This window comes from Acomys minous, assembly GCF_964271855.1.
Source record: "Acomys minous genome assembly, chromosome: 17".
Taxonomy (NCBI): Eukaryota; Metazoa; Chordata; class Mammalia; order Rodentia; family Muridae; genus Acomys; species Acomys minous.
Window position 1 is genome coordinate 56874431 of NC_140500.1, and position 12724 is coordinate 56887154.

Genomic DNA, 12724 nt, shown 5'->3' on the forward strand with positions numbered 1-12724 from the left:
CAGTGTGGACTGAAAACTGGTGGCTCTCTAGGACCTCCCTGGGATTCCAGCACCAGACTGGTGCTGCTGAGTCACCCAGTGTCTTAGTCATTGTCCTGTTGCTGTGAAGAGGCTCTATGTGCACAGCAGTGCATAGAAGAGCAGAATTGAACTGAGGGCTGCTCACAGCTTCAGAGGGTGAGTGCATGATCATCATGGCAGGGAGCATGGCAGCAGGTATGCATGGCACTGGAGCAGGAGCTGAGAGCTTACATCTAGATCTGCAGGGGAAGGAGAGGCAGGGAGGGAGGGAGGGAGGGGGAGAGGGAGAGAGAGAGGGGGGCAGGGGGAGAGCCTGGCCTGTACTTTTTGAAACCTCAATGCCCACCCCAGTGACAACATTCTGGAACAAGGTCACTGTTACTAATCCTTCCTAAAGCCTAACTGGGAACCAAATACTCCAACTCAAAATATATTCACCCCCAATGGGCCCCTGCAGTCTCATGCATATAGTTTACACAGCAAATCATCCTTCTCATGGCTGCAGGTGATGGGGCCATACCCAGGTATTTTGTTTTATTCCTGACCTCTAAATATGCCTCAGTGTTGTTATGTATGTACACACATACATATATATGTTGTTTACTTGTGTTTCAGGAGGTTGCCATGTGCAGATGAAGACATCAGCAGATTCTGGGTGACATGAGAGCCACCTTCTCCAGCTTGTATGGTTCTAAGTTGTGCTTTCCCATATAGGTGAGAGAGGAATTCTATTTGTTCCTTCAATCTCTTTGTAAAACTGTAAAACATCCCATTTTACACCCATCAGGTGTCTAAGAGAAGAAACTCAAGAGGCAGCACATGCTGACAAAGACTAGGAGAAAGGGAAAGGCGCCTCCATTGCTGGTGGAAGAGCAAACTTGTACAACCACCTTGGAAATCTTTCTGACACTTTTCTCAGAAAATTGGGAATAGCTTTACCTCCAGACCCAGCTATAGCACTCCTGGGAATATTCCTAAAAGATGCTCCCCCATACAACAAGGACATTTATTCAACTGTTCATAGCAGCTTCAGAAACTGGAACAACCGAGATGGCCCTCATCCAAAGAACTGACGCAGACAATATGGTACTTTTTCACAACGGGATACTACTTAGCTATTAAAATCAAGGACGTTGCTGGGCATGGTGGTATATGCCTTTCATCCCAGCACTCGTGAGGCAGAGACAGGTGGATCGCTGTGAGTGAGAGGCCAGCCAGGTCTACAAAGCGAGTCCAGGATAGCGAAGGCTAGCACAGAGAGACCCTGTCTCGAAAAACCAAACCAAACAAACACACAAAAAACAAACACCAAAGAAATCAAGCAATTTGCAGGCAAATGGATGGAACTAGAAAATATCATCCTGAGGTTGGTAACTCAGACACAGAAACACACACAGGGCGTGTACTCACTTTAGCCATATATATAGTACAGGAAAACCATACTACAATTCACAGACCCAAAGAAGCTAAGAAGACCCAAGGAGGCTGCTTGAATCTCACTGAGAAAGGGAATAGGATAGACAGTGGAAGTGGATGAAGAGAGGAAACAGGATAGAGAAGGAGGGCAGAGGGAAATGTGGGGAGGGTCAGATGTGGGGAGAGCCAGGGCAGGAAGACAGCTCCCACAGAGAAGAGAAACCATGGGCAGGGGCGTCTCTGCGACGAGCTGTGGCTATAGCACAGGGTAGACTCCTAGGAGGATATGGGGGTGACTCTAGCTGAGACCCCTAGTACATGGGTCATGGAGACTAACGTGTCTACCCTCCAACCAGACAAGACTTCTAGTGGAGGGAGGGGAACACCAACCCACCCACAAAAACTGTGGCCCAAAAGTCACCCTGCCAAAAAAGTGTGCAGGGGCAAACATTGAGCAGAGATTGAAGGAACGTCCACCCAATGCCTGGACCAACATGAGACTCACCCCATGGGAGAGAGCCAAGCCCTGCCACTATTAAGAATATTCTGCTATGCTTGCACACTGGAGCCTAGCATAGCTGTCTTCTGAGAGGCTCAACCAAGCAGCAGATCGAAACAGTTGCAGGAGTCATAGCTAAACATTGGGCAGAGCTCAGAGAGCTTTGTGAAAGAGTAGGGGGAAGGACAGAGGACCTGAAGGGGACAGGAGCTCCACAAAAAGACCAACAGAGTCAACTAATCTGGGCCCAGGAGGGCTTGTGGGGACTGAAGTATTAACTAAGACCATGCATGGACTGAGTCTAGATCCCCTAGACATATGTAGCTTACAGCCAGCTTGGTCTTCCTGTGGATCTCCTAATAAGGGGAGTGGGGACTGTCTCTCACATGGATCCTGTTGCCTGCTTTTCCATCATTTTCCTCTGGCAGGGCTATCTTGGATGCACTTAGTCTTGATGGGACTTGATGTGACTTGACATACTTGGGTCGTTGGTGTGGTATAGTGTGTGTGTGTGTGTGTGTGTGTGTGTGTGTGTGTGTGTGTCCGTCCCCTTTTCTGAGGTATATCACAGGCAGGGAAAGGGGAAGAGGGAGTAAGTGTGGGACTAAGAGGAAGTTGAAAAGAAAAGAATTTAGCCTCAGGTGAATGTTAGTTTTTCCCCTCTTAAGGTCAATGCCTGGGACTCAATGCCAACACCAAGCCTAAGAAGCCTTTCTAGTCACTTCAGGATGGTCTCTTATTTTCAGAGACCCCAGCCAGCCATATGCCAACTGAGAGAGTTCTTAGTCATGGAGGATCTTCTAGACTCTGGAACTGCAGCTCAGCATGGCAGCTAAATGTATATCCCTGTAGAAGGAACCAGAGGATGAGCCATTAGATGGAACCCTGGAAACTGACACAGGCCATGGACCTCCTAAAACAGGCCTATCCCTGTAAACTAGCCTTGAAAACCCCTGCCTCTGCTTGTGCGTGAGTGAGAGGGACTAGCCCTGGCAGTGTATTATTGTAATTTATATTTATCTTTTTAAAAAAAGATGTGTTTATCATTATGTGTATAGTGTTCTGTCTGCACTACAGCTGAGGGCCAGAAGAGGGCACCAGCTCTTATTGTAGAGGTTCCTGTGAATTGAGTTCAGGACCTCTGGAGGAGCAGTCAGTGCTCTCAACCTCCAAGCTATCTCTCCAGCCCCCAAATGATTTTTATCTTATGTGTGTGAGTTGTCATGTCAAAGGGAAACTGTATTCCCCTGCATTCCAGAAAGGACAAATGGCTCCCTGCAGTGCCTATTAGCACAGCAAAGTGCATGTTGGCCTTCAGGGTCCTTCAGGATCACAAGTACCTGCTACACATTTCAAAGTCCATGCATCCCCCTAGCTTTTCTCACCTCCTCCCCAACGTAAAGTCCTCCCAGCTGATGGGCTTCCTTCCACTCCACTAGTGATTCTCATAATCCTGCTATTTTGGCTACTCTGTATCTCTCTCTCTCTCTCTCTCTCTGTCTCTGTCTCTCTGTCTCTCTCTGTCTCTCTCTGTCTGTCTCTTTCTCTCTCTGTCTCTCTCTGTCTCTCTCTGTCTCTCTCTGTCTCTGTCTCCCTCTCTCTCTCTCTCTCTCTCTCTCTCTGTGTGTGTGTGTGTGTGTGTATGGGTGTGTGTTCTGTTCCTATTTCTATCCCAGAGAGGTCAGTCTGTTGGCCACATTCAGTCTACTACTTCCTCTCTTTGGTCCGATCTCTCTCAGATGCCTCTGGATGTTCTCTCTCTCTGGGTCAGTAAACACTTTTCCCTTAACTGTATCATGTACTGGTCTGCATGTATGTATGCTGTACACCATGTGCATGCCTGGCACCTGTGAAGGGCAGAGGAGAGTGCTCGACTCTGTGAGGCTAGAGTACAGATGGTTGGGAGCCATCATGTGGATTCTGGGTCTTGCACCTGGGTTCTGTGCAAAAGCAGCAAGTGCACTTAACTGCAGAGCCATCTCTCCAGTCCCATTGCACTGGATGTTTCAATACAAGGTTTGGGGCCTCCCAGCACCCTGTGACTTACTGTTCGTAAATAGTAAAGATTCTTTTCAAGCCTATGGTGGTGGCACACACCTTTATTTTAATTTATTTCTGAAATATTACCATTTTTTCTTTTTTCTTTTTATTTATTTTTTAATAATTTATTTAGATTACACCCTGACTTTTATGCCCTCACTTGTATCTTCCTGTTCCCCACCTTCCTCCCTCTTTCACTCTAATCTGGTCCCCTAGCCCTGTGACAGAATGGAACACTTTGTTTTACCTGAGATGACTTTCCGATTCTAAGAACCTGGGAATAAACCTTTTGACATGGCCATTCTGAATTCAAGGGTTTTTTATAAAATGATAATTTTATCAGCTTCTGTATCCACCAAATCTACTATGTCAATGTCTTTCACATGATCATATCAGTAGTTAATTAATAGTTAAGTTAGCTGTTGCTGTTGTGGAGAAGGATCTTTTTCTTTTCTTTTTTTCCTTTTTTTTTTTTTTTTTTTTTTTTTTTGGTCTTTCGAGACAGGGTTTCTCTTTGTAGCCTTGGCTGTCTTGGACTCACTTTATAGATCAGGCTGGCCTCAAGATCACAGAGATCTGCCTGTCTTTGCCTCCTGAAGGCTGGGATGAAAGGCGTGTACTACCCCCGCCCGGCTTGTTTTGTTTTTCTTTCTTTCTTTCTTTCTTTCTTTCTTTCTTTCTATCTTTCTTTCTTTCTTTCTTTTGTTCTTTCTTCCTTCCTTCCTTTTTTTAAGGCCATGTAGCCTCGGGTTTATTTGTTAAAAACAGCATAGGACATTGGTAATCTGTAAATAGTGTGTAGGTAGGTGTGTCACACCAGACCATCTGTTTTCACATCAGCAGAAGCCTTTTCTATGGGGCCTTCACAGGGGCCTGGGCACCTTTGGGAGCCTGAGCTGGAGCTGTGGCCTCTGCCTTGGTTTGAACCTTGGGCTGTGGTTGGCCGAGCCTATGACCCTTGGCCATGTAGCTTTGAATCGGCTTCCCAAGCTTGGGATGAGCAATGGAAGCAAGTGGGCTGGGTTTGCGGCTGGGGCCCCTGGACATCTTGGGCTTAACAGCCTTAGGCTTCACAAGGGCCTTACACTAGGGCCTTAACAGCCTCTGCAAGGCATTCATAGCCTTTGCGTTGTTTGCCTGCATCTTCTTCAGGCCTTTCTTGTTGTCCTTCTTGGCAAAGCACATGTTTCTCAGGAACTGGGGTCAACCCCCTTAGGAGAGCCCTATCTTTGAGACCAGGGTTTCCTTCTTTCTTTCTTTCTTTTTTAGTTTGTTTTGTTTTTCTTTCTTTCTTTTTTCTTTTTTGAGACAGGGTCTCTCTGTGTAGCTCTGGCTGTCCTGGACTCACTTTGTAGGCCAGGCTGGCCTCGAACTCAAAGATCCACCTGCCTCTGACTCCTGAGAGCTGGGATTAAAGGCGTGTGCCACCACCGCCTGGTGAGACCGGGGTTTCTTAATGCCATTTCTGTGGCAACTGTGGCACTAGTTGTGTGTGGTGTGGTTCTTGGACTTGGCCATGTCTGCACGGTAACCTGAGGCTCTTTGTTTTGTTTTGTTTTGTTTTTTCAAGACAAGATCTCAGAGTCCAGACTGGCCTCAATCCCAAACTGTAGCCAAGGTTGGTTTTAAATCCTTGCTCAAACCCCTAAGTGCTGGGGCTCCAGGCTGGTGTGCACACCCATGTTGTATCTTCCTTTGTGTTTTCAGTATACGCGTAGTGCGCATGCGTGAATTTGGAGGCCAGAGGCTGATGCTGGGCCACTTTCCCAATCAGTCTCTCCCTTATTGTTATTCCCACGTTTTAAGTTACCTTTATTTATTTCCTCATTTGCTGTGCCTATTCGTGTGGGTCGTGTTTCACACATGGAGGTGAGATGACAACTTGGAGGAGTGGGATCGCTGGCTCCCCTTAACTGATGACACAAAGTCCTGGCACGAACCTGGAGCCTTAATGACTCTGACACACTGCCTAGGCCCGCTGGCCAGGGACCCTCCTGTCTTGCCTCCTCAGCGCTAAGGTTACGCCCATATCACCACACCTGGCTTTTCATGCAAGCTCTCAGTAGCACACTAACAACCTCGGACTTGCAGGACAAACACGTTACCCACTGAGCCACTTCCCAGCCCTTGTGTCCCCTCTTACTGAGAAAGTAGGTTAGAGGGGAAAGGGTGTAGATCTCTTTAGACTACTTCCTGCTGATCAGGGCCACTGGGTTCCTTGGGACAAGTGTGACCCTTGCCGTCAGGGTATTCGGTTTCTTCTAGTCCTTGCCCATGACCACTTCACAAACCACAAGAAATTGCAGCAGCAGGGGCAGCAGCAGGGGCAGCAGCAGGAGCAGCAGCAGCCACTTCTTCGGAGCACACCCAGTCCCTCTTGTGGCTCTGGCATTTATGAACCTCCAGAATTCCAAAGGTCCACTCTCCTCAGCTGGCAAAATTACGCCCCTGCCAGAGCACGAGACACATTATGGTCAGCTGCGGTGGACAGTGTGAAGAAGCCCCACTTAGTGAGATTAAAACAAAAACATATTCACATAACATAATTGGGTTTTAAAAAAAGATTTACTTATTATGTACACCTGCAGGCCAGAAGGCACCAGATCTCATAGATGGCTGTGAGCCACCATGTGGTTTCTGGGAATTGAACTCAGGACCTTTGGAAGAGCAGTTGGTGCTCTTAACCTTTGAGCCATCTCTCCAGCCCATAACTGGGTTTTTTAAGACACCAAAATTCTCACTACAGTGTGGGTTTTCACTCTTGACTCCTAAGAGTCCTGAGAAACACACACAGATGAGTGGCGCTCACACAGTGCTCGCTGACGAAGTGATTGGGCATTTGCCAAAGCAACCCGCAAGGAAGAAGTGAGGCAGAAGGCGAGGCGCTGCTGGAGGATCGGGTGCCAGGAGCCTGGCTGCACGGAGGGAAGAGCCCATCAGAGAAGGGACCATGGGGAGCTGCCAGTTCAAGCATTGATGTGACCTAACCAGACTTGCAATCCTGTTTTTGTTTTTAATTAAGGAGTGTGTGGTGGGTAAGATGACAGGGTATAAACATTTAACCCTGGGCGGCCTGGAACTAACTATAAAAACCTTGCTGTCCTCAATTTTGTGGCAATTCTCCTGCCTCTACCTCCCAGTTGGTGGGATTACAACAAGAATTCACCATCATGCCCAGGCAAGGCAAGGGATTTGACAGTGACCTTGAAGTTTTGGCCAGACTAGAGAAAGCCTGTGGTGCTTTTGCGCCCTTTCTCTTATACCCTTTGGCTTTGGAGGGTCTTCTTCCCCCCCCCTCTCTCTCTCTGTGTGTGTGTGTGTGTGTGTGTGTGTGTGTGTGTGTGTGTGTGTGTGTGTGTGTCTGTGTTGCTGTTGTGGATGGAGCCCCAAGGATATGAGACAAGCACTCTTCCACAGAGTTAAGTCCCCAACTCTACATTTTCCGATCACAGACAATTTTCCACTCTTAGCAGTTGGCATCCATTGGTTGTTGTCACAGTACCTGCGAGCCAGGCACCCACTGCAGGGTGGACAAATACTGCCGTGGCTGAGCTGATAAGTAGATCACCAGTTCTGCCACTGCACCATGGAGGACGGAGAGCCTCTCCTCAGAATCACCAAGCAAACTGGACTCTCCTGGGAACAGAGTTCCAGTTCCAGTAGGAACTTTTACAGTCTAGGCCTGCTCTTCAGAGGGCTGGGACGAGGTGGGGCAGGGCGGGGATGGGGCGGGGCAGGGATCCATGATACCTACCTTGACTATCCGCCTCCCACAACTGACCATCTTCCTAGGATGCAGTGGCTCTGGCCACCATTTCTGACCCCCTGGGTCCCTCCCTTAACACTAGCACTGCTGGGTGACCACAGTCACACAGCTCTTGTACCTATTGGCAGTGATCTGGGAATCTTTCAGGAGCCAATGCTTTGGGAGGGAGGATGGGCCTGGAGAGGCCGGCAAGAACCAGAAAGTGGACCTGTCCCAGCCTCAGCGCTGTTCTTGTGACAATGTTGGAAGGTGGTGAGCAAGGTGGTGACTTGGTTAGGTTCATGCAGGTTTTGAGTCAGGGTTTCAAGCATCCCAGACCAGCCTTCACTCCTGTCCTCCTCTGCCACCTCCTGAGTGCTGGGATTACAGTCCTGAGACACCACAGCCAGCTAAAACTTTGGTTTTATGATTCCTGTTTGCAGTGCGCAACACGGACCAATTGGGTTCAAAGCTGAAGTCTCATAGGTGAAGTTCCCAGTCCCATAGGTGATGGCAACCCCCCAGTCTGGCTGCATAGGAAAATGAATCGTGGGGACTCAGTCTTGACACCATGCTCTCCTGCAGCGTGGCATGTCTATCACTGCCTCCAGGCTGAGCATGAAGCTGGCGCCCCTGGAGGATGCCCCACCTGAGGATGGCACTGGCGCCCCTGGAGGACGCCCCAGCTGAGGATGGCACTGGCGCCCCTGGAGGAAGCCCCAGCAGCTAGAACTTAGCAGAAGCAGAGGAATCAGCAACTCCATGGGGTCAGGGGAGGCCAGGCCCACTTGGTAGCTCCCAGGCCAGTCTGTTTTCTATGAGTCATACTAACATTGGTCCATCTGTTTGTTGTGTGAATAGGTCTTTGGTCCGCACATGCAGCTGTGCATTTTGTGCACCCCTGATACCAGTGAAGGCCAGAAGAGGGAGCTGGATTCCATAGGGCCCAGGTTACAGGTAGCTGAGAGGCTGCATGTGGGTGTGGGGAACTGCATCCAGGTCCTTTGCTCTTCACTATTGAGCCCTCTCTCCACCTGTGTTTCTGAGTTTGCATTTAGTGTCAGCACCAAGAAATCTATACAGCTAAGCTGAAGAGATTAGCTCAGTGGCAAATATTCTTTTTTTTTCTTTTTTTATTATTGTATTTATTTATTTATTTATTCTTTTTTACATCTCAATGGTTATCCCATCCCTTGTATCCTCCCATTCTTCCCTCCCTCCCATTTTCCCCTTACTCCCCTCCCCGTTTATATGCTCATAGGATATCAAGTCTCTTCTTGGCAAAGAAATGGAAAAACTGACTTGGTGGGAGGAGAGTGCTGAGGGAAAAGGCAGCATGAACATGTTAAGTGTGACAACTGCAGTGAGTGCTGAGGGAGGCCGGCTCATGGGTGTCAGGAGGCTCCTGGCTGAAGAGTGAGACAGGACAGGAGCTTATAAAGATGAGCTTGGCTGTTTGCTTCAGAGAGTGCGCATGTTCTAGATGGAACAGAGCAGGCAGGGTCCAACAGGCAGAAGTGTCCTTGCCCCAGTCTCCACTGTCCCCTCCTAGCCCGGGAGCATCCATCCATGCAAACCAGATGTCTTAGGAATGTCACCAAGTGAGTGCCTCTTCCCTGTCAGTCCTGATAGTGTCTGTCCATGGACTTCACAGTTTTTTTGGATTGTTGTTGTTGTTTGTTTGTTTGTTTGGAGATGGGCTTCTCTGTGCAGCCTGGGCTGTCCTGGACTTACTTTGTAGGCCAGGTGGCTTCAAACTCACAGAGATCCACCTGCCTGAGCTCTGGGATTTCAGACATGCGCCACTGCGCCCCGCTTGTCCATGGACTTCATAGTATGCCATTCCCTGCACTGTGGGTTCATCCAGGCCACACTGCGGTCTATGACGATGGCCATGCATTGCTATTGTCCTAAAGACATGACAGCGTGGACCTCCTGAAAGAGACCTTCAACATCGAGGCTAGAAATCTAATTTTTAAAAAATTATTTCTTCTTCTTCTTCTCCTCCTCCTCCTCCTCCTCCTCCTTCTTCTCCTTCTTCTTCTTCTTCTTCTTCTTCTTCTTCTCCTTCTTCTTCTCCTAAGATTTCTTTCTTTCTTTCTTTCTTTCTTTCTTTCTTTTTTTGAGACAGGGTCTCTCTGTGTTAACCTTGGCTATCCTGGACTTGCTTTGCAGATCAGGCTGGCCTCGAACTCACACCGATCCACCTGCCTCTGCCTCCGGAGTGCTAGGATTAGAGGTGTGCGCCACCACGCATGGCTCTAAAATTTATTTCTTTATTCTGTATACAGTGCTCTGCCTGCATATACACCTGCAGGCCAGAAGAGGACATCAGATCACATTACAGATAGTTGTGAGCCATCATGTGGTTGCTGGGAATTGAACTCAGGACCTCTGGAAGAGCAGCCAGTGCTCTTAACCTCTGAGCCATCTCTCCAGCCCCCTGGAAATCTAAATCTTAAAAAAGTAATTACATTTATGTATTCATTGTGTTTGGGGGAGGCACATGGCACACCACCACACATATGTATAGTGGCGATGGAGGGCATGAGGCATACCACTGCACATGTGTGTAGGTCAGAGGACAACTTGCAGGACTGGGTCCTATCCTTCTGTTATGTGGGTCTTGGGGATCACACTCAGGCAGTCAGGCTTGGCTATGACAGCCCTTCATCCACAGGACAGTAACACCCACAGCAAAAGCAAAACTTAAAGCTGCTTGTTGAAAACTGAAGTCCTCGTGCGACTACACCTGGGCGAGTAACATAAACATGTCTGAGGCTGGGCTGTCCCTTTGTGCCTCTCTTTTAGGAGTGTTTGTGGAGGGTGCGGGTGGCTATGGAGTGCTAGGAGGAAGCCTGTGGCACCATTAGGCCTGCAGGGCAGGGCAGGCCAGGGCAGGTTGGTCACTGCACAAGAGTCCCTAGCAGAGGGGGCAGATTTAAGTTTGCAAAACTTCTCACCCCAGGGACTCTGTCAACCCACACCAAATACTTTCCGGTGGCATAAAGGTGTGAGGAAGTGGACCTTGAGGAACTGCTCGCTGTTCTCTTTAGCTTCAAAGTATCTCTCCCAAGGATCCTTGGGAGCCCCCATCACTGGCAAGGCACAGCTGGAATGCCCTCTTCTGCAGAGAAACCTGAATTCAGGGAAAAGGAGATGAGCTCATTCCTGTAAGCCACACTTACCGCTGCAGTTCCCTCTCTGGCCACTAGGTGGCGGCCCCGACCAGGCACAGGCACTTTAAGGAGGAGATGGGGCACAGGTGCTGGGCATTGAGATTTGGAAACTGTAGACAATTTAGGGAAAAGAGCCCAGCTTCCCTTCATAGCACTCATCACCCCCCCTCCCCCCCCCGCAGAGCTGTTCTTGTCCAGGAGTCCTGTAGCCGCTCAGCCCATGAGGCTGGTTTCTCACAGCAGGTCTTCAGTAGACGTCGGAATCCCGTAAAAGTAGGAATGGACTTGCTAGCAAGAGTGAGGGCAAGCAGGCAAAGAGCGCAAGCTTCCTTCTTATATAGGCTCATAGGCTATACATAAGGCTATGTAAGTCCTTATATAGGCTGCCTGCAGAAGGTGAGGCCCGGATTAGAGGTGGCTCTTCCCACCTCGAAAGGTCTGGATTAGAAGTGAGTCTCCCCAAGGTAAGGAAGCGTTGGCCATGCTATGCTGGTGGTGAAGACCAGGGCTTCCTACCACAGTCCCACTCTGACAATGATGAACGCACTCCTTGGATCAGGATGTTAATGAGGGAAGACCCCTCCCGGCCTAAACAGCTCCTAAGGGACCCAGCTGTCAACACTCTTGCACTGGGCATTAAGTTTCCAACCCACACGGGACAAACTAGAGCCATAGCACTCACTGGACACAGCACTGAGCAATAATGCGACTCAATATTACTTCTGTGAGACTGGGATACTAATCCTGACCTACCTGAGCGGGTAGGTTGGAGCAGACGAAATGCTCTCTCTAACACCATTGGACATCCTCAGCAGAGGAATCTCTGAGTCGTGCACATTTTTATGGTAACTGTCCACCATGGAGTTGTCATGTGTCTAAGTCCCAGATGACATTGTTAATCTACATGAGTCTTTGCAGGGATTGAATGGATGCGTTAGATAATGTACACACATTGCTATGAAAACACGCAGGACTCCATTTCCTTCCCTGGGTGGGATTTTTCCTTTATTATGTACCATAGTTGCTATTTGTAATCTAATAATATTCATTACTACCAACACTGAAAGCATTTCTACTCATCTGAGATTGTGTTTGTTCATAACAAAATGAAATGGATCTGACTGCAATTTTTTCTTTTCTTTTTTTTATTTTTATACATATATAGTAAACCACCTACAGCAGGAAAGACCATGAAACAATTAGGAAGTATATAAATGTACCGTTCCTAGTGTTTTGCCTATTTGTATTTGGCAACCTTGGAGAAAACATCTTTCCTATCTTGTTGAGTCTAAAATTTTGAATGTAAATCAATATCTATCACATCTCATTTCTATCAACCTAAAAACATCTATCTAGATCTAAAAACAACTTAACTCCTAAACAACTGAGCTTAATTATAAAACTAAACTATCTGGTCTTCAACCCCATCAGAGACTTGAGAAGAAATAAAATTAATTATCTGAGTATACAGAGAGTATACAGAATGAAAAACGACAGAGACAGTTTGCTGCTTAGACAGTCACCCAAAACTCTCTATAACGCTGGAGCATCATCTTCAGCCTTCTGGCCCAGTGTATGTGACAGACAGATTTGTGACGCAGGAACTATTGAGGACTTGCTTACCCTGTCTTGGCAGAGTTTGGCCATTGACTCTGCCTGCATCCAAGCTTGCCCACTTTTAGGCAGAATTCTGTCTGCGGCAGAAATAAGGACATTTTGCCCAGGGGCTGGTTTGTCAAGTTTGAAGCCATCGCCATAAGGAGTTTCATTGATGCTCATCATCTTCTCTGAGGAAGGCTGGGTGTCACCAGGAGTTAACCTGTC

General features: G+C 48.1%; 1 long non-coding RNA gene across 3 annotated transcripts in view; it reads left to right on the forward strand.

Annotated features, from left to right (window-relative positions):
• The window catches only part of LOC311587916, an 18645-nt gene extending 6463 nt beyond the window's left edge, over positions 1–12182 (forward strand). For 2 of the 3 annotated variants that reach the window (XR_014776004.1, XR_014776006.1), the window contains 3 exons: positions 637–735; positions 2683–2901; positions 12066–12182. This is a non-coding gene — a long non-coding RNA (uncharacterized lncRNA). Of the gene's footprint in view, positions 1–636; positions 736–2682; positions 2902–8164; positions 8188–12065 lie in introns of those variants that run through there. The other variant, XR_014776005.1, reaches the window with a different exon arrangement.
• Positions 12183–12724: the final 542 nt, after the last annotated feature.